The sequence below is a fragment of the Salmo trutta genome, chromosome 7 (genome assembly GCF_901001165.1).
Source record: "Salmo trutta chromosome 7, fSalTru1.1, whole genome shotgun sequence".
Classification (NCBI taxonomy): domain Eukaryota; kingdom Metazoa; phylum Chordata; class Actinopteri; order Salmoniformes; family Salmonidae; genus Salmo; species Salmo trutta.
The window spans coordinates 41,617,847-41,637,608 of NC_042963.1; positions in this window are offsets into that span (position 1 = coordinate 41,617,847).

Genomic DNA, 19,762 nt, shown 5'->3' on the forward strand with positions numbered 1-19,762 from the left:
CTGCATCTAGCTGATCTAGGATGTAATCATTAGTCCAACAGTTGCAAACAAGAGTTTCTATTGCACAATTTCAGATATGTTTATTCCCATTTCGTTACGTTTAAGATAATTTTTTCAAAACAATCAGCACAATAAATACACCACTGATCGCACGCAAACACAGTTCACTTTCGTAGCTCGTTGTATATCTAATATAATTCCTTCTCGCATCTATCTACGTGGTCTCCTCCTCTCACCTTTTCCCTTCGCTTGTGGACTTGCACAACACATCAGCTGTCTGTGACCAGGCGGGAAAATAAATCCAGGCCAAACCTTAATTTCATGACCGCTAACGCTACACACAGCCTACATCTTTGTCATGTCATAGCCAACATAGCTACTAGAACGTGGATGTTGATTAAGGCAGCCCCCCGCACCTCTCTAATTCAGAGGGGTTGGGTTAAATGCGGAAGACACATTTCAGTTGAAGGCATTCAGTTATACAACTGACTAGGTAGCCCGCTTTACCTTAACACATTTGTAAAGTAAACCCACTACAATCATACAGTACAGTGTATAGTCAGCAGCAAGCAGTTTAGCAGTTACACCAGTGGGCCCCGGTGGCAATAAATTAATAAAACCAAAAGCTTACCTTGACTTGGAAGAGTTTCAGTATTGGATAGCCATAGTCAGCTAGCTAACATAGCATCTCTCTCTGTTTGAGCCGGATGTTTCAGGAGGCTAAACTAGCTAGCTACATTAGATGATCTAAGTAAGTAAAAGTTTAAAAAAGCATATACTACGAAATATATCTCTCTCTTTCTCTCTCTCTCGCTTCTCTTGCTTCTCTTTAATTTTGGAAGAAATGTATTTGTTCTGAAAAAGTTAAACTATTGTGTTTCTCTCTCTTTGAGTCAACTACTCACCACATTTTATGCACTGCAGTGCTAGGTAACTGTAGCTTACACTTTCAGTACTAGATTCATTCCCTTATCCTTTGATGTCAGTTCATATTGCAAGAGCTCTGATAGGTTGGAGGACATCCTCTGGAAGTTTTCATAATTACTGTGTAAGTCTATGGAAAGGAGTGAGAACCATGATCCTCCTAGATTTTGTATTGAAGTCAACGTACCGAGAGGAGGACAGAAGCTAGCTGTCCTCAGGCTACACCATGGTGCTACCCTACAGAGTGCTGATGAGGCTACGGTAGACCTTCATGGCAAAACAGTGTGTTTTAATCAATTATTTGGTGACATGAGAATATATTTATGCTGAACAAAAATATAAACGCAACATGTAAAATGTTGGTCCCATCTTTCATGAGGTGAAATATAAGATCCCGGAAATGTTCAATACACACAAAAAGCTTATTTCTCTTAAATTTGGTACAAATTTGTTTACATCCTTGTTAGTGAGCATTTCTCCTTTGTCAAGATAATCCATTCACCTGACAGGTGTGGCATATCAAGAAGCTGATTAAACAGCATCATTACACAGGTGGTCCTTGTACTGGGGACATTAAAAGGTCACTCTAAAATGTGCAGTTTTGTCACACAACACAATGCCACAGATGTCTCAAGTTTTAGGGAGTGTGCAATTGGCATGCTGATGCAGGACTGTCCACCAGAGCTGTTGACAGAGAATTGAATGTTCATTTCTCGATCATAAGCCTCCTCCAACATTGTTTTAGAGAATTTGGCAGTATGTCTAACCGGCCTTACAACCGCAGACCACGTGTAACCACACCAGCTCAGGACCTCCACGTTGTCTGAGACCAGCCACCCAGACATCTGATGAAACTGTGGGTTTACACAACCAAAGAATTTCTACACAAACTGTCAGAAAACATCTCAGGGAAGCTCATCTGCATGCCCATCGTCCTCAACAGAGTCTTGACCTGACTGTAGTTTGGCACCGTATTCCAACTTCAGTGGGCAAACGCTCACGGATGAATCCCGGGATCAACTATACCGAGCAGATGGCAGACAGCGTTTAAAAAACAACAACTTTTATTTCACCTTTATTTAACCAGGTAGGCCAGTTGAGAACAAGTTCTCATTTACAACTGCGACCTGGCCAAGATACATGGGATAAACAAACATACAGTCAATAACACAATAGAAAAATCTATATACAGTGAGTACAAAGTCCCGTGTGGCTCAGTTGGTAGAGCATGGTGTTTGCAACGCCAGGGTTGTGGGTTTGATTCCCACGGGGGGCCAGTATGGAGAAGAAAACAAAAAAGAAAAACTAAACATGTATGAAATGTATTCATTCACTACTGTAAGTTGCTCTGGATAAGAGTGTCTGCTAAATGACTAAAATGTAAAATGTACCCTCCAGATGAGCTTCAATGCCATACAACTCTCCTTCTGAGGCCTCCAACTGCTCTTAAATACAAGTAAACCTAAATGCATGCTCTTAAACTGATTGCTACCTGCCTGTCCAGCATCACTACTCTGGATGGCTCTGACTTAGAATATGTGGACACCTACAAATACCTAGGTGTCTGGTTAGACTGTAAACTCTCCTTCCAGACTCACATCAAACATCTCCAATCCTAAGTTAAAGCTAGAATTGGCTTCCTATTTCGCAACAAAGCATCTTTCACTCATGCTGCCAAACATACCCATGTAAAACTGACCATCCTACTGATACTCGACTTTGGCGATGTCATTTACAAAATAGCCTCCAATACCCTACTCAATCAATTGGATATACCCGTCAGAAAGTCCAGGACCCAGTTGCACAGGGCGGGGTCGAGACCCAGGGTCTTGAGCTTAATGATGAGTTTGGAGGGTACTATTGTGTTAAATGCTGAACTGTAGTCAATGAACAGCATTCTTATATAGGTATTCCTCTTATCCAGATGGGTTAGGGCAGTATGCAGTGTGATTGCGATTGTGTCGTCTGTGGACCTATTGGGGCGGTAAGCAAATTGGAGTGGGTCTAGGGTGTCAGGTAGGGTGGAGGGGATATGATCCTTGACTAGTCTCTCAAAGCACTTCATGATGACGGAAGTGAGTGCTACGGGGCGATAGTCGTTTAGCTCAGTTACTTCAGCTTTCTTGGGAACAGGAACAATGGAACAACAAACTTGAAGCATGGAATCAGATTGGTCGGACCAGCGTTGAACAGACCTGAGCACAGGCGTTTCCTGTTTTAGTTTTGTCTATAGGCTGGGAGCAACAAAATTGAGTCTTTGCTTTCCTGACTGACTGTGTATATTGGTTCCTGACTTCTTTGAAAAGCTGCATATCGCGGGGGCTATTCGATGCTAATGCAGTACACCAGAGGATGTTTTTGTGCTGGTCAAGGGCACTCAAGTCTGGAGTGAACCAAGGGCTATATCTGTTCTTAATTCTACATTTTTTTGAATTGGGCATGCTTATTTAAGATGGTGAGGAAACCACTTTTAAAGAACAACCAGGCATCCTCTACTGACGGGATGAGGTCAATATCCTTCCAGGATACCCGGGCCAGGTCGATTAGAAAGTGTGTATGGCATAGTGTGGTGTGGGCATTTTGCTGATGTCAACATTGTGAACAGGGTGCCCCATGGTGGCAGTGGGTTCATGGTTTGACCAGGAATAAGCTACGGACAACAAACACAATTGTATTTTATTGATGGGACAGAGTTACAGTGATGACATCCTGAGACCCATTGTCGTGCCATTCATCTGCCGCCATCACCTTATGTTTCAGCATGATAATGCACTGCCCCATGTCGCAAGGATCTGTACACAATTCCTGGAAGCTGAAAATGTCCCAGTTCTTCTATCACCTGCATACGCACCAGACATGTCACCCATTGAGCATTTTTGGGATGCTCTCGATCGAGGTGTACAACAGTGTGTTCCCGCCAATATGCAGCACTTTTTTTTAGCACAGTTCCCGCCAATTTCAGCACGTTTTTTTAAGGTATTTGTATTCCCAGTCATAGATTAGGGCCTAATGAACTTATTTCAATTGACTGATTTCCTTATATAAACTATAACCGGCCGTGTGGTGCCAGGACAACAACCTCTCCCTCAACGTGATCAAGACAAAGGAGATGATTGTGGACTACAGGAAAAAGAGGACCGAGCACGCCCCCATTCTCATTAACGAGGCTGTAGTGGAGAAGGTTGAGAGCTTCAAGTTCCTCGGTGTCCACATCACCAATAAACTAACATGGTCCAAGCACACCAAGGCAGTCATGAAGAGGGCACGACAAAACCTATTCCCCCTCAGGAGACTGAAAAGATTTGGCATGGGTCTTCAGATTCTCAAAAGGTTCTACAGCTGCACCATCAAGAGCATCCTGGCTGGTTGCATCACTGCCTGGTATGGCAACTGCTCGGCTTCCGATCTCAAGGCAGTACAGAGGGTAGTGCGTACAGCCCAGTACATCACTGGGGCCAAGCTTCCTGCCATCCAGGAGCTCTATACCAGGCGGTGTCAGAGGAAGGCCCTAAAAATTGTCAAAGACTCCAGCCACCCTAGTTATAGACTGTTCTCTCTGCTACCGCACGGCAAGTGGTATCGGAGTGCCAAGTCTAGGTCCAAGAGGCTTTAAACAGCTTCTACCCCCAAGCCATAAGACTCCTGAACATCTAATCAAATGGCTACCCAGACTATTTGGATTTTCCCACCCCCCTACCCACTCTTTTACGCCGCTGCTACTCTCTGTTATTATCTATGCATAGTCACTTTAATAACTCTACCTATGTGTACATATTACCTCAATTACCTTGACTAACCGGTGCTCCCACACATTGACTCTGTACCGGTACCCCTCTGTATATAGTCTCGCTATTGTTATTTTACTGCTGCTCTTTAATTACTTGTTCCTTTTATTTCTTATTCTTTTTTTAACTTGCATTGTTGGTTAAGGGCTTGCAATTAAGCATTTCACTGTAAGATCTACACCTGTTGTATTCAGTGCATGTGACTAATACCATTTGATTTGATTTGAACTCAGTAAAATCTTAGTAATTGTTGCATGTTGCTTTTATATTTTTGTTCATTGTAGCATAGTTTTATCTAAAAAGGATAACTTTGTTAATGGTTCACTTTTTTATATATATAATTCACTGAGGAGGATGGTCCTCCCCTTCCTCCTATGAGGAGCCTCCACTGCCTGTTAAATATAAACTTGGATATGATCATTTTCTGATCACAACAGAGAAATGATTCTCTCAATGGGGTGGCAGGTAGCCTAGTGGTTAGAGTGTTGGGCCAGTAACTGAAAGGTTGCTGGATCGAATCCCCGAGCTGACAAGGTAAAAAAACTGCCATTCTTCTCCTGAACAAGGCAGTTCCCCAAGAGGTTGTCATTGTAAATAAGTTTTTTTTCTTAACTGACTTGCCAAGTTAAATAAAGGTTAAATAAAAAAATGGATGCCAGTGTTTCCTTTCACTATGCTCATCCTTTCCACCACTGTTGTTATTAATCTGGTTTCAACACTGAGTCATATGCAGAACAGATGTTTGGTTTAATTTGCTGTAACCACAAACAAAACATTTAATGTCTCTGTAACTTCTCCAGAATGACTTGTGTCTGCAGCCTAAAAGCCAGCTCATATGAAAACATTACCTCAAGAATTCATATGAGAAGCTTGATTTCAGACCTGGTTTAAATATTTCAGAGCTGCTGTATATTGTGTTCATAGAAGCTCAGTCATGTCCTCTTTGAAGCTCAGAGAAAAAATGTGTCCGTTGGTGCTTTGTGTGTGCGTGCGTGTGTTTCTGCGTGTGAGGTGCCTGTGTATTCAAGGCACTCGTTGCTCTAACAGCATATATATATCCCTACTGAAACAAAAAGGCAAACATGCTTTTTGACAGTACAAAGATATAGAGGCAGTATTATAATTACATGTTTGTTTAAAAAAAAATACAAAAATAACCACATATTTGGGATGTTGGCAAGCCATACTGCATTAAAAGCACAGCCATCATTTTTTTAAAGTGAACATGTCTTTAGCTGTCCTATGGGGGTGACTTCACAGCCAGTAACTCTAAATCGAAAAAACCTCTGCTCTATAACTTCATTGTATGTTTCTCCATATTTTACATGGATTTCTGGGCCTGTTAAATTGTCTTGATGAAAGACATGCAAGACAAGTTTGCTCACCGAAATCCAAGTGGACATCATGACAGTCCTCTTTGTTGCTATTTGTTATTTCCAGAGCTTTTGCGGCCATCTACAGTTTTAACAGCCTGGAACAGGAAACCATGGTTCTACATTGCAGCCAGGAAGCTGGGTTTCATAGGCTGTTGTATTGACTGGATACGATGGGACTATGCTATACTGGATCTGTGGATCTGTTAAGACAGGGTTCATTTGAAACTCTACTGGATTTGATTACTCTTTTGTTGCTGAGAATAATCCTGCACAACAGGAAATACAAATTTGGAGCGCATTCGAGGTTTAAAATTGTATAATTAATTCCATTCATTATCATCCACATAATAGTTCACATTTCCTGTTGCTGCAGGATTATTTTCCTGCTGTAGCAAACTGGTTCAAATTAAGATCTTACATCTGAATGTCTCTGATATGATCTGAGTAATAGGCTACACTCGAAGGCCTACTTTAAAGTTGCTCTCTTCTCCCTAACATGAAGCCACTTCTTCTGTGGTAAAAAGCAATCACTATCATATTCCATTTTGCACTCAAGATGGTTGACAATGGAAATATAAAATGTACCACCACTTAAGCCTTTGCCATTTAGAGTAATTTACATTTCAATCTTTCCATTTTCATGGTATGGCATAACTATCTCCATATGCTAAAGTGGAATAGGCTGTTACAGTTTTCATCCCATTCAGGACTAGTGAAAAGTGAGATAAATTGACTAATGTTCATGTTCTCAAACGTTATTTCTCCAATCAAACAGAGACATCCATCCATCTGTAGTGGAGGATTTGATCTGATCTGACCTCCATGTAGCCTCTTAGCGTTAACCACGTTAAACGATAAACCCTTCCTCCTGGGACACCAATGTTCCTGAGCCACATTTGGATTCAATTTGCAGCAGAAATTCTTCGTTGTTAAAAAATGATATTTTTTTTAAGGGGTTGCGCAGGGTGGTCGTGGCATTGTCGTGGAAAGTTAGCATGGGGAGTGTTCACTGGGATCGGATAGCTGTGGATTTATGGTGCTCAGTTGCAGTGGGGCTTCGTCACAGCTCTTGCTGTGAGAATCACTCCTTGTTTTAATTTCTACATCTTGTTTTGATTAATCTTGTTTTTAATGTCCCGGAAACACCACTCTCTTTTTTTGTCTTGTCACACTGCAGTAACTCGTGTCTCTTCAGCCCCAGTGAGACTTTTAGGTCATTCATTTTCAGCTGAATATTATTTTCAGCTTCATACTTTTCCGGAAATCATACAGAAATTGCGACAGAGATGGAAAATTCTATGAAATCTTGCAGTGACATTACAGCATTGTTTTCTCTGCAGTCGCCATATATGTCATATTTATTTGTTGATGCACATCACTTTTAGTGTTTCGCCTGTGTCTGCCCCACTGGTGTTTTATGTTGTTTCCTATCAGACATGTACAGATTACAGCATGTTACATGTTCTTAAGATCCCATAACATCAGACGAGCTGTTTCTGAATATACAGTTGAAGTCGGAAGTTTACATACACCTTAGCCAAATACATTTAAACTCAGTTTTTCACAATTCCTGACATTTAATCCTAGTAAAAATTCCCTGTCTTAGGTCAGTTAAGATCGCCACTTTATTTTAAGAATGTAAATTGTCAGAATAATAGTAGAGAGAATGATTTATTTCAGCTTTAATTTCATCACATTCATCACATTCATCATTCTCGTGGGTCAGAAGTTTACATAAACTCAATTAGTATTTGGTAGCATTGCCTTTAAATTGTTTACCTTGGGTCAAACGCTTCGGGTAGCCTTCCATAAGCTTCCCACAATAAGTTGGGTGAATTTTGTCCCATTCCTCCTGAAAGAGCTGGTGTAACTGAGTCAGGTTTGTAGGCCTCCTTGCTCGCACATGCTTTTTCAGTTCTGCCCACAAATTTTCTATGGGATTGAGGTCAGGACTTTGTGATGGCCACTCCAATACCTTGACTTTGTTGTCCTTAAGGAATTTTGCCACAACTTTGGAAGTATGCTTGGGGTCATTGTCCATTTGGAAGACCCATTTGCAACTAAGCTTTAACTTCCTGACTTGAGATTTTGCTTCAATATATCCACATCATTTTCCTCCCTCATGATGCCATCTATTTTATGAATTGCACCAGTCCCTCTTGCAGCAAAGCACCCCCACAACATGATGCTGCCACCCCCATGCTTCACGGTTGGGATGGTGTTCTGCGGCTTGCAAGCATCCCCCTTTTTCCTCCAAACATAACGATGGTCATTATGGCCAAACAGTTTTATTTTTGTTTCATCAGACCAGAAGACATTTCTCCAAAAAGTACGATCTTTGTCCCCATGTGTAGTTGCAAACCGTAGTCTGGCTTTTTTTATGGCGGTTTTGGAGCAGTGGCTTCTTCCTTGCCGAGCAGCCTTTCAGGTTATGTCGATATAGGACTCGTTTTACTGTGGATATAGATACTTTTGTACCTGTTTCCTCCAGCATCTTCACAAGGTCCTTTGCTGTTGTTCTGGGATTGATTTGCACTTTCACACCAAAATACGTTCATCTCTAGGATACAGAACGCGTCTCCTTCCTGAGCGGTATGACGGCTGTGTGGTCCCATGGTGTTTATACTTGCGTACTATTGCTTGTACAGATGAACGTGGTACCTTCAGGCGTTTGGATGAACCAGACTTGTGGAGGTCGACAATTGTTTTCTGAAGTCTTGGCTGATTTCTTTTGATTTTCCCATGATGTCATGCAAAGAGAGTTTGAAGGTAGGCCTTGAAATACATCCACAGGTACACCTCCAATTGACTCAAATTATGTCAATTAGCCGATCAGAAGCGTCTAAAGCCATGACATAATTTTCTGGAATTTTCTAAGCTGTTTAAAGGCCAGTCAACTTAATGTATGAAAAATGCTGACCCACTGGAATTGTGACACAGTGAATTATAAGTAATATAATCTGTCTGTAAACAATTGTTGGAAAAATTACTTTTGTCATGCACAAAGCAGATGTCCTAACCGACTTGCCAAAACTATAGTTTGTTAACAAGAACTTTGTGGAGTGGTTGGAAAACAAGTTTTAATGACTCCAACCTAAGGGTATGAAAACTTCTGACTTCAACTGGATGTATATACATATTAGGCCTGAAAAGAGGGTCAGTGGTTGTTCTTTGTATTACTTATGTTGTGTAAGACACATTCAAAGTTCAGTTCAGTACAGTACAGTACAGTACAGTACAGTACAGTACAGTACAGTACAGTACAGTACAGTACAGTACAGTACAGTACAGTTCAGTTCAGTTCAGTACAGTACAGTACAGTATCAGAGCGTACATTTCTAATAAGACTAGAGCTATATTGAGTTTCACCATATTATGATCAATATTGTGTTACAGTTTTATGAGTGAACAACTCCCATACTACACTGTATACACTATACAAACTAGACTGTCTTGATCCCATCAGAGTGAGGTCTCCAGCAGCACAGGCCTCTAGTTGACTCAGGGGCTATTTGGACAAGGAAGTTTCACTGTGTTACCATTATAGCTTCATAAACACTTACTGCCCGAGAACTTGGGTTTTTTCAAACCTGCTGGGAGAAAAATTGAGCTCCCATGATACATGAATGTTGATCATATGTCCTGAGATGGTGTGAGAGAAGGAGAGGGGAGCTAGGAGGTGAAGAGCATTGTGCCACAGAGGCTAGAGCTCCCCAGGGTATGCTTTTTAAGACACCTCTTCAGTCTATGTTTTCAAATCCAATAATCATGTTACCGGGAGTGTGGCGGTTCTACTTCTGTGAATGTAGTTCTATGATGTACCCCACACACAGATAATGGTTTAATATTGATTTTCAGTCTGCTCATATATACTGAGTATACCAAACATTAGGAACACCTTTCACCCCGAGTTTTCCCTCAGAACAGCCTCAGTTTGTCAGGCATGAACTCTACAAGGTGTCGAAAGCGTTCCACAGGGATGCTGGTCCATGTTGACTCCAATGCTTCCCGCAGTTGTGTCAAGTTGGCTGTATATGGTGGACCATTCTTGATACACACGGGAAACTGTTGAGCGTGAAAAACAAACCGGTGCGCCTGGCACCTACGACCATACGTCGTTCAAAGGCACTTAAATATTTTGTCTGGCCCATTCAGCACACATACACAATCCATGTCTCAATTGGCTCAAGGCTTAAAAATCGTTCTTTAACCTGTCTCCTCCCCTTCATCAACACTGATTGAAGTGGATTTAACAAGTGGCATCATTAAGGGATCATAGCTTTGACCAGGATTCACCTGGTCAGTCTATGTCATGGAAAAATGTTTTGTCCACTCAGTGTATATCGTAGTATAGAAGTGTGGAAGTCCTGTAACTTTAGACCCAACAAAGTCAACACTTTCAATGATTTAAAAATATATATTTCCACAGACCACCTTGTGGTTGACACACCTGCTAGATAGATTTTCTGTTGTGTTTTGGTCATATGTCTCTTTTACCTGCATCCTGTAAGCACAATGGCCACACAGCTTCCAGTAATACAGTCCCACATGTTAAATTGGGCAGTACATCTCTAGCATGGTGCTCCCAGAGTGAGGCCGTAGATGATAAAGTTATGTCTTACTGACACTCTATGTTCTTTCTGTCTAAGCTTCAGTACTTGTATTCAGCTTACTACTAATGATCCATTAGCTTCCGTCCTCCGATCAAGGACAGGCTACATCCTCTGCACAGCACAGTCTAGTGTTTGATCTCTGCCTGATGAAAGTCTTGGGGATGCTGGCTGCTGAGTCCAAGGTCGAGTCATGCTCATTATTCCACACATCAGGCCACACCAATAAGCAGCACATTGGCTTCGTCTTCTTTATTGTTCACAGTTTATTCACTTTCTCATCTAATGGAGGGTGACTTCCATGCACATGTTCCTGTATGATTAGTCTATGTTATTATAGACTCCTTTGTAATTGTTTAATTTCTGTGCCACCATCTGACAGAAAGGGAAGACAGTGCTTTCTTAAATGTCACAGAGATTATGTATCTGTAAGGAAGAAACCTTTACCTGAGTAGATTTTAATGGCTTCTCTTCTGGCAATGGACATCGTCAGGACAGTAATGTCAGTTCACATCAGGAGGCTCCATTCAGCCATCAACATCATTAGGATAAGCCTTGAATGGTGCAGAGCTAATCAGCACCCCCAACATATCAATGAGGAGGGAGGGTAGTGAGCTGCTAAATTAGGGATATTTATTATATACCTGAAGAGAGAAGAAGAAGAAGAAGAAGAAAATCCTAAATCCAACGTTAGGGAAGGTGAATAGCACCACCATGAACATTTTACCACAGACATCATCGTAGTCATTTGTTATTGCAGAGGCACTAAGTTTGTCTGTTAACATGACTTTGTTTTTACAAAAGCATGGGTGTTGGAGTGATCTTTTTCTTCCTATTCGTCAGCACATACAGGTGTGAGCGGATGGAAGCCTTGATCCCATTCGCAGTAACCTGTAAAATAAAAGTCCAACTGGTTTATTTTGGTAGGGGGCCAGGAACAGCACCTGTTTTTATCTAGTTGAAAACATGAGAAATTGATTTGTAGTCTTTCAAAGTGAAATACAGTGGCAGTGTTTCCAAACCAAAATAAGCAAAGAGCTGCCTGAGACTGACAAATCCATGTCTCTTCAACATTATATTAGACCGAACTTACAAACCAACTACAGTGAGGGGAAAAAAGTATTTGATCCCCTGCTGATTTTGTACGTTTGTCCACTTACAAAGAAATGATCAGTCTATAATTGTAATGGTAGGTTTATTTGAACAGTGAGAGACAGAATAACAACAAAACAAAAAAATCCTAAAAAAACGCATGTCAAAAATGTTATAAAATGATTTGCATTTTAATGAGGGAAATAAGTATTTGACCCCCTCTGCAAAACATGACTTAGTACTTGGTGGCAAAACCCTTGTTGGCAATCACAGAGGTCAGACGTTTCTTGTAGTTGGCCACCAGGTTTGCACACATCTCAGGAGGGGTTTTGTCCCACTCCTCTTTGCAGATCTTCTCCAAGTCATTAAGGTTTCGAGGCTGACGTTTGGCAACTCGAACCTTCAGCTCCCTCCACAGATTTTCAATGGGATTAAGGTCTGGAGACTGGCTAGGCCACTCCAGGACCTTAATGTGCTTCTTCTTGAGCCACTCCTTTGTTGCCTTGGCCGTGTGTTTTGGGTCATTGTCATGCTGGAATACCCATCCACGACCCATTTTCAATGCCCTGGCTGAGGGAAGGATGTTCTCACCCAAGATTTGACAGTACATGGCCCCGTCCATTGTCCCTTCAATGCGGTGAAGTTGTCCGGTCCCCTTAGCAGAAAAATACCCCCAAAGCATAATGTTTCCACCTCCATGTTTGACGGTGGAGATGGTGTTCTTGGGGTCATAGGCAGCATTCCTCCTCCTCCAAACACGGCGAGTTGAGTTGATGCCAAAGAGCTCCATTTTGGTCTCATCTGACCACAACACTTTCACCAGTTGTCCTCTGAATCATTCAGATGTTCATTGGCAAACTTCAGACGGGCATGTATATGTATTCTTGAGCAGGGGGACCTTGCGGGCGCTGCAGGATTTCAGTCCTTCACGGCGTAGTGTGTTACCAATTGTTTTCTTGGTGGCTATGGTCCCAGCTGCCTTGAGATCATTGACAAGATCCTCCCGTGTAGTTCTGGGCTGATTCCTCACCGTTCTCATGATCATTGCAACCCCACGAGGTGAGAGCTTGCATGGAGCCCCAGGCCGAGGGAGATTGACAGTTCTTTTGTGTTTCTTCCATTTGCGAATAATCGCACCAAATGTTGTCACCTTCTCACCAAGCTGCTTGGCGATGGTCTTGTAGCCCATTCCAGCCTTGTGTAGGTCTGCAATCTTGTCCCTGACATCCTTGGAGAGCTCTTTGGTCTTGGCCATGGTGGAGAGTTTGGAATCTGATTGATTGATTGATTGATTCTGTGGACAGGTGTCTTTTTTTACAGGTAACAAGCTACGGTTAGGAGCACTCCCTTTAAGAGTGTGCTCCTAACCTCCTAACCCCTGTATAAAAGACACCTGGGAGCCAGAAATCTTTCTGATTGAGAGGGGGTCAAATACTTATTTCCCTCATTAAAATGCAAATCAATTTATAACATTTTTGACATACGTTTTTTTGGATATTTTTGTTGTTATTCTGTCTCTCACTGTTCAAATAAACCTACCATTAAAATTATAGACTGATCCTTTCTTTATCAGTGGGCAAACATACAAAATCAGCAGTGGATCAAATAAGTTTTTTCCCCCACTGTACATCCCACTCTTCCAACATGCAGTAGGCCTAGGATACTGTAGCTCCCAGAGTCATTAAGGGGGTGGTGTTAGGCCTACAGAACCTTTAGTGCCCCTAGTTTAAATGCTGTTAATCTTGACAATTAAATATTCAGTTTGCCAGTTCATCAGAATAAGGCTCCCTGTCATCCTGGGTCATCACCACAAAGAAAGAAAGAACTCCACACAGAGGTCCCGTCCTCTGCATGTTGACATTAACATTAGTGATATAATGCACAATAGCCCTGCACATGCGCTGTGCTAGTTAGGTCAAAGCCTGTGAGGAGCCTGTATGTCAGTGTGGGGAGATGTGCGCCAGATGGCTGCAGATATATGGCTGAATGGTGGCTTTGTAATTTGAACGTGTGGGATGAGAGAGCGGGGACCTTGGAGCTGCACTGCTGTGATCCAGTCAGCCTGGCGGGCCTGCCACAGGTCTGGGCTCTATGTTAATTGCCCGTTCCACGCAAACGTTCCAGCTTGAGCCTTAGAGGGAAAGGAGGAGGAGAGGAGCCACTGCTGGCAAGCACTCTAATCCCAATAAAAAAGCATCCTCCATATTTTCACAAGCACTCTGTTGGCTGTTATCTTCGGGGCATCTAATATCTCACTTGTGGCTGTGAGTGTTTACGTGTTAGTGTGGAACAGTGCTCCTCTCTGACCGATCCACAGGCTCACTCTCAGCCCTCAGAGCCACGGAGTCTTACTTACCTCTGCATTGGAGACACACAAGCACACGTGTGAGCATACACACGCTCACAAACACAGACACACAGAAATTCCCCAGTGACATTCTTTTCATTCAGCAATTCATGTAGGGGGCGCCATTTCACCAGAGGTGGATGGCCTCCAGTCCTGCCCTACACATCACCTTCTATAACCGAGGGTAATGAGAGGAGTGAGCTGAGGATTAATTGGGCTTTCGCAGGCATCAGGCTGCACTTTATGATGTATGAGGGGAGTATGTACGGCTGAGGCTCAGCCAGCCTGCTACTTCTGAGAGAGCGGCAACACAAATAACAGCCTTGATGAGATTAAGGGCTTCAAGATGTTCATTTAAGGCAAATAGCAAGACAACCACTCATTGTGACTCCATTGTCACTTTATGTTGCTTTGTCCTTGCCTCTCTCTCCCTCTCTTTTTCCCTCTCCCTTTCTCTCTCTCTCTCCCTCTCTCTCTCTTTCTCTCTCCCTCTATCTTTTTCATTCACTCACTCACATCAGCAGCAGGAATGCTGTACCCACACCAACACTGCAATAAACAAACATTCAACGGAAAAGGAAAAAAGGCACATGCATGATATTGTGAAAGATGCACTTGAAGACATCTGCTGGCCTCAACATAGAGGCTTGATGGGAAACAATTCTATCGTATCTAGGTTCCTGGATAATCTTTTTACTGGCAGAGAGGAGCAAGTGGAGAACTCACAGCGAACATGGGGGAAAATGTGTCCTTCCTTAGAAGATTTCTGGCAGCTGTATGTCTCACACACATTTGTTACCTATTCAAAAAAAAGTTTCCATTTGGGAAGCCAAAATGTGACAGGGCTTTGGCCCCTTCAATCCCATTGCAAACCCTGAGTTATAACCCTAAACAAATTTTGTCTGAATAGTTAATTTTATACTTGCGCATGCACACGCATCCCCGGCCCGGCTTGTCCTGGAGGAAGGCCCAGTGTCCTGATTTCTGAGCCACAGCAGCTTTCTAATTTGGCCCCTGGTTTCCTCCATGTACACAAGTTCAGAATTTTTTTTCCATTCAAAAGGGAAAACAGTCTCATTAAAAAAGCAGCCCTGGAATAACCTATCTGTGTTTTGTTTTTCATGTTGTTATCGCAGACAGGGAGTGAAAATGATCTGCGTTTGGAGAGCGTGTCGCAGAGGGTCACAAGCACACACAGCTCTGTGAGTGGCAGGGCCTGCACAGCAGTAGAGAGCAGGGTCCACAGAGCACCATAGCACTGATAAGACCAGAGGGAAGTGGAGGCCAGCTGATAATTTGTCACAGTATCTAACGAAGGTGGCGCCCCTCCTCGGTCGGGCGGCGCTCGCCGGTCGTCGTCGCCGGCCTATTAGCTGCCACCGATCGTTGTTTCTGTGTCTGTTGGTTTTGTCTGTCGATCCCGCACCTGTTTTGTGTTTTTCATTAGTGGGGGGTTATTTAATGTGTATTTTCAGTTGGGGTTCTCGTGCGGGATTGTTCGTTTGTTCATGAAGGACAGTTGTGTTACCTCCGATTTAGGAAGTCATTATATTGCCGGGCTGCGCCCCGCGCACTGTTTGTTTTTTTGTGCGCTTCTTTGATTTCCTTTTTTTTGAGAGAAGTGTTTTCTCCTGGCGGACTTCGCCACTCGCCCTGTGCCCAACGGCTATTGCGACTGGTATTGCCTATTAAAACTCAGTTGCTCCGGCCCTCTGTCTCCTGCTCCTGATTTCATATATCCACTGGTCCTAGACGCTCGTGACAGAATCCCGCACCACCAAAATGGAATCAGCAGGAGCAGAAGCGCCGTCCATGGCTGAGCAGGTGTCTCAACACGCCAGCCTCCTCCACCGCCTAGGCTCGGCCATGGACCAGGTGTTGGCCAGGTTGGAGAATTGGGAGAGAGGTGCTTCCCCAGCTGGACCAGCTCCGGTCCCTCACCCTGCGCCCCTACACACACCCCCTGAAGCGGGCGCCGGTGGTATCCGGATTACTCCTCCCCGGGAGTTCGATGGGACGGCCGCTGGGTGCAAGGGGTTCTTGCTCCAATTGGAACTCTACCTGGCGACCGTCCGCCCCCCCCCCTCCGACGAAGAGAGGGTGAGCGTCCTCGTCTCCTGTCTCACGGGTCGAGCCCTAGAATGGGCCAATGCGGTCTGGGATGGCCCAGACTCGGCTCGGGGCGACTACCCAGAGTTCACCCGCCGCTTCCGGGCGGTTTTCGATCATCCCCCGGAGGGCAGGGCGGCGGGTGAGCGGTTATTCCATTTGAGACAGGAGACGAGGAGCGCTCAGGATTTCGCCCTAGAATTCCGGACTCTCGCCGCTGGATCGGGGTGGAACGAGCGGGCCTTGATAGACCACTATAGGTGTAGCCTTCGCGAGGACGTCCGCCGGGAGCTGGCCTGTAGGGACAACGCCTCCACCCTCGACCAACTGGTGGACTTGTCCATTAGACTGGACAACCTGCTGGCTTCCCGGGGACGTTCCAGTCGGGGCCTGTTCGTTCCGCCTCCCAGTTCCCCCGCTCCACAGCCCATGGAGATAGGGGGGGCTGCGTCGAGGAGGACCGGAGGGGGGGGTCTCTCCTGCACCCGATGTGGACGCAGAGGACACACTGTGGACCGGTGCTGGAGTGATCCCCCCGGGAGTTCGGAGGGCAGGCAGAGCACTACTTCGAAACCCCAGGTGAGTCCGCACCAGCCACACCCAGAGCCCCCTGTCGACCACATGTACACCTCGGTTTGTTTTCCAGATTTTTCCCCTCACTTCCAGTATAAGGCACTAGTCGATTCAGGTGCAGCTGGGAGTTTTATGGACCTTGGGTTAGCTAAGAGGTTAGGGATTCCCCTGGTTCAGCTGGACCACCCCTTCCCCGTGCACGCCTTAGATAGTCGACCGCTAGGGTCAGGCCAGGTAGGGGAGGTCACAGTGCCACTGGTGATGCAGACGTGGGGGGGTCATGAGGAGCGTATCAGCCTGTTCCTCATTGACTCCCCAGCGTTTCCGGTGGTACTGGGAATCCCCTGGCTGGCTACGCACAACCCTCAGATTTCGTGGAGACAGAGGGCTCTGACGGGGTGGTCGAGGGAGTGCTCAGGTAGGTGCATAGGAGTTTCCATCGGTGCGACTACGGTGGAGAGTCCAGACCAAGTCTCCACCGTGCACATTCCCTCAGAGTATGCCGATTTGGCTATCGCCTTCAGTAAGACGAAGGCGACTCTATTACCACCCCATCGACGAGGGGATTGTGCGATAAACCTCCAGGCCGACGCGGTTCTTCCTAGGAGTCACGTGTATCCTCTGTCTCAGGAGGAGACAGTGGCTATGGATACATACGTCACTGAGTCCTTGAGACAGGGATACATTCGGCCCTCTAAATCCCCCGTCTCCTCGAGCTTCTTTTTCGTGAAGAAGAAGGAGGGAGGTCTGCGCATTGACTATAGAGGTCTAAAAGCTATCACAGTGGGTTTCAGTTACCCACTACCTCTCATTGCTACGGCAGTGGAGTCATTTCACGGGGCGCGCTTCTTCACGAAGTTAGATCTCAGGAGCGCATATAACCTGGTGCGTATCCGAGATGGAGACGAGTGGAAAACCGCATTTAGTACCACATCGGGCCATTATGAGTACCTCGTCATGCCGTATGGGTTAAAGAACGCTCCCGCTGTCTTCCAATCCTTTGTGGACGAGGTCCTTCGGGACATGCTCGGGCAGGGTGTGGTGGTGTACATCGATGACATCCTGATTTGCTCCGCCACACGCGCCGAGCATGTGTCCCTGGTGCGTAAAGTGCTTGGGCGGCTGCTGGAGCATAACCTATACGTCAAGGCGGAGAAATGTGAGTTCTTCAAAAGAGCCGTCTCATTTCTAGGATATCGCATTTCCACCTCGGGGGTGGAGGTGGAGTGTGACCGCGTGACGGCTGTGCGTAATTGGCCAACCCCAGCCACTGTGAAGGAGGTACAGCGGTTCTTGGGGTTCGCTAATTATTATCGGAGGTTTATCCGGGGTTTTGGTCAGGTGGCGGCTCCCATTACCTCACTGTTGAAGGGGGGGGCCGGTGCGGCTACGATGGTCAGCAGAGGCGGACAGAGCCTTCCTTCGTCTGAAGGCTCTGTTTACCAACGCACCTGTCCTGGCGCACGCGGACCCCTCTTTGCCATTCATAGTGGAGGTGGACGCGTCCGAGGCTGGGGTAGGAGCTGTGCTATCGCAGCGCTCGGGCGTTCCTCCGAAGCTCCGCCCATGTGCCTTCTTTTCTAAGAAGCTGAGCCCGGCGGAGCGCAACTATGATGTGGGGGACCGGGAGCTGTTAGCTGTGGTCAGGGCTTTGACGGTGTGGAGACATTGGCTTGAGGGGGCACGTCACCCTTTTCTCATCTGGACCGACCACCGTAACCTGGAGTATATCCGGGCAGCGAGGAGGCTTAACCCCCGTCAGGCAAGGTGGGCCATGTTTTTTACGAGGTTTAACTTCACTCTCTCGTACATTCCAGGTTCCCGGAACCGGAAGGCTGACGCACTGTCGCGTCTCTACGACACCGAGGAGCGGACCATCGATCCTACTCCCATACTTCCCGCCTCCTGTCTGGTGGCGCCGGTGGTATGGGAGGTGGATGCGGACATCGAGCGGGCAGGTCGGTCAGAACCCACTCCACCGCAGTGTCCCGTGGGTCTGAAATATGTTCCGCTTGGTGTTCGCGATCGACTGATCCGATGGTCCCACACTCTACCCTCCTCGGGTCATCCTGGGGTGGAACGGACAGTGCGGGGCCTGAAGGGAAGGTACTGGTGGCCCACCTTGACTGAGGATGTTCGGCGTTATGTCTCTTCCTGTTCGGTGTGCGCTCAGTGCAAGGCTCCTAGGCACCTGCCTCGAGGGAAATTACAGCCCCTCCCTGTTCCGCAGCGACCTTGGTCTCACCTCTCGGTGGATTTCCTCACGGATCTCCCGCCGTCCCAGGGGAATACGGCGATCCTGGTCGTTGTGGACAGGTTCTCTAAGTCCTGCCGTCTGCTCCCTTTGCCCGGTCTTCCTACGGCCCTGCAGACCGCGGAGGCCCTGTTCACCCATGTCTTCCGGCACTATGGGGTGCCCGAGGACATCGTATCTGATCGGGGTCCCCAGTTCACGTCCAGGGTGTGGAGATCGTTTATGGAGAGGCTGGGGGTCTCGGTCAGCCTGACCTCGGGTTTCCACCCCAAGAGTAATGGGCAGGTAGAACGCCTCAACCAGGAGGTGGGCAGGTTTCTGCGGTCATATTGCCAGGACCGGCCAGGGGAGTGGGCGCAGTTCGTGCCATGGGCCGAGATGGCCCAGAACTCTCAGCGCCACTCCTCTACCAACCTGTCACCCTTCCAGGTGGTCTTGGGATATCAGCCGGTCCTGGTGCCATGGCAACAGAGCCAGACGGAGGCTCCTGCGGTGGAGGCATGGGTGGAGCGCTCTCAGGCGACCTGGAATGGTGTCCAGGAGTGCCTAAGGAGAGCTGTTGAACGCCACAAGGAGAGCGCTGACCGCCACCGCAGTGACGCCCCCGTGTATAATCCGGGGGACAGAGTCTGGCTCTCGACGCGGAACCTGCCCCTCCGCCTGCCCTGCCGGAAGTTGGGTCCGCGGTTTGT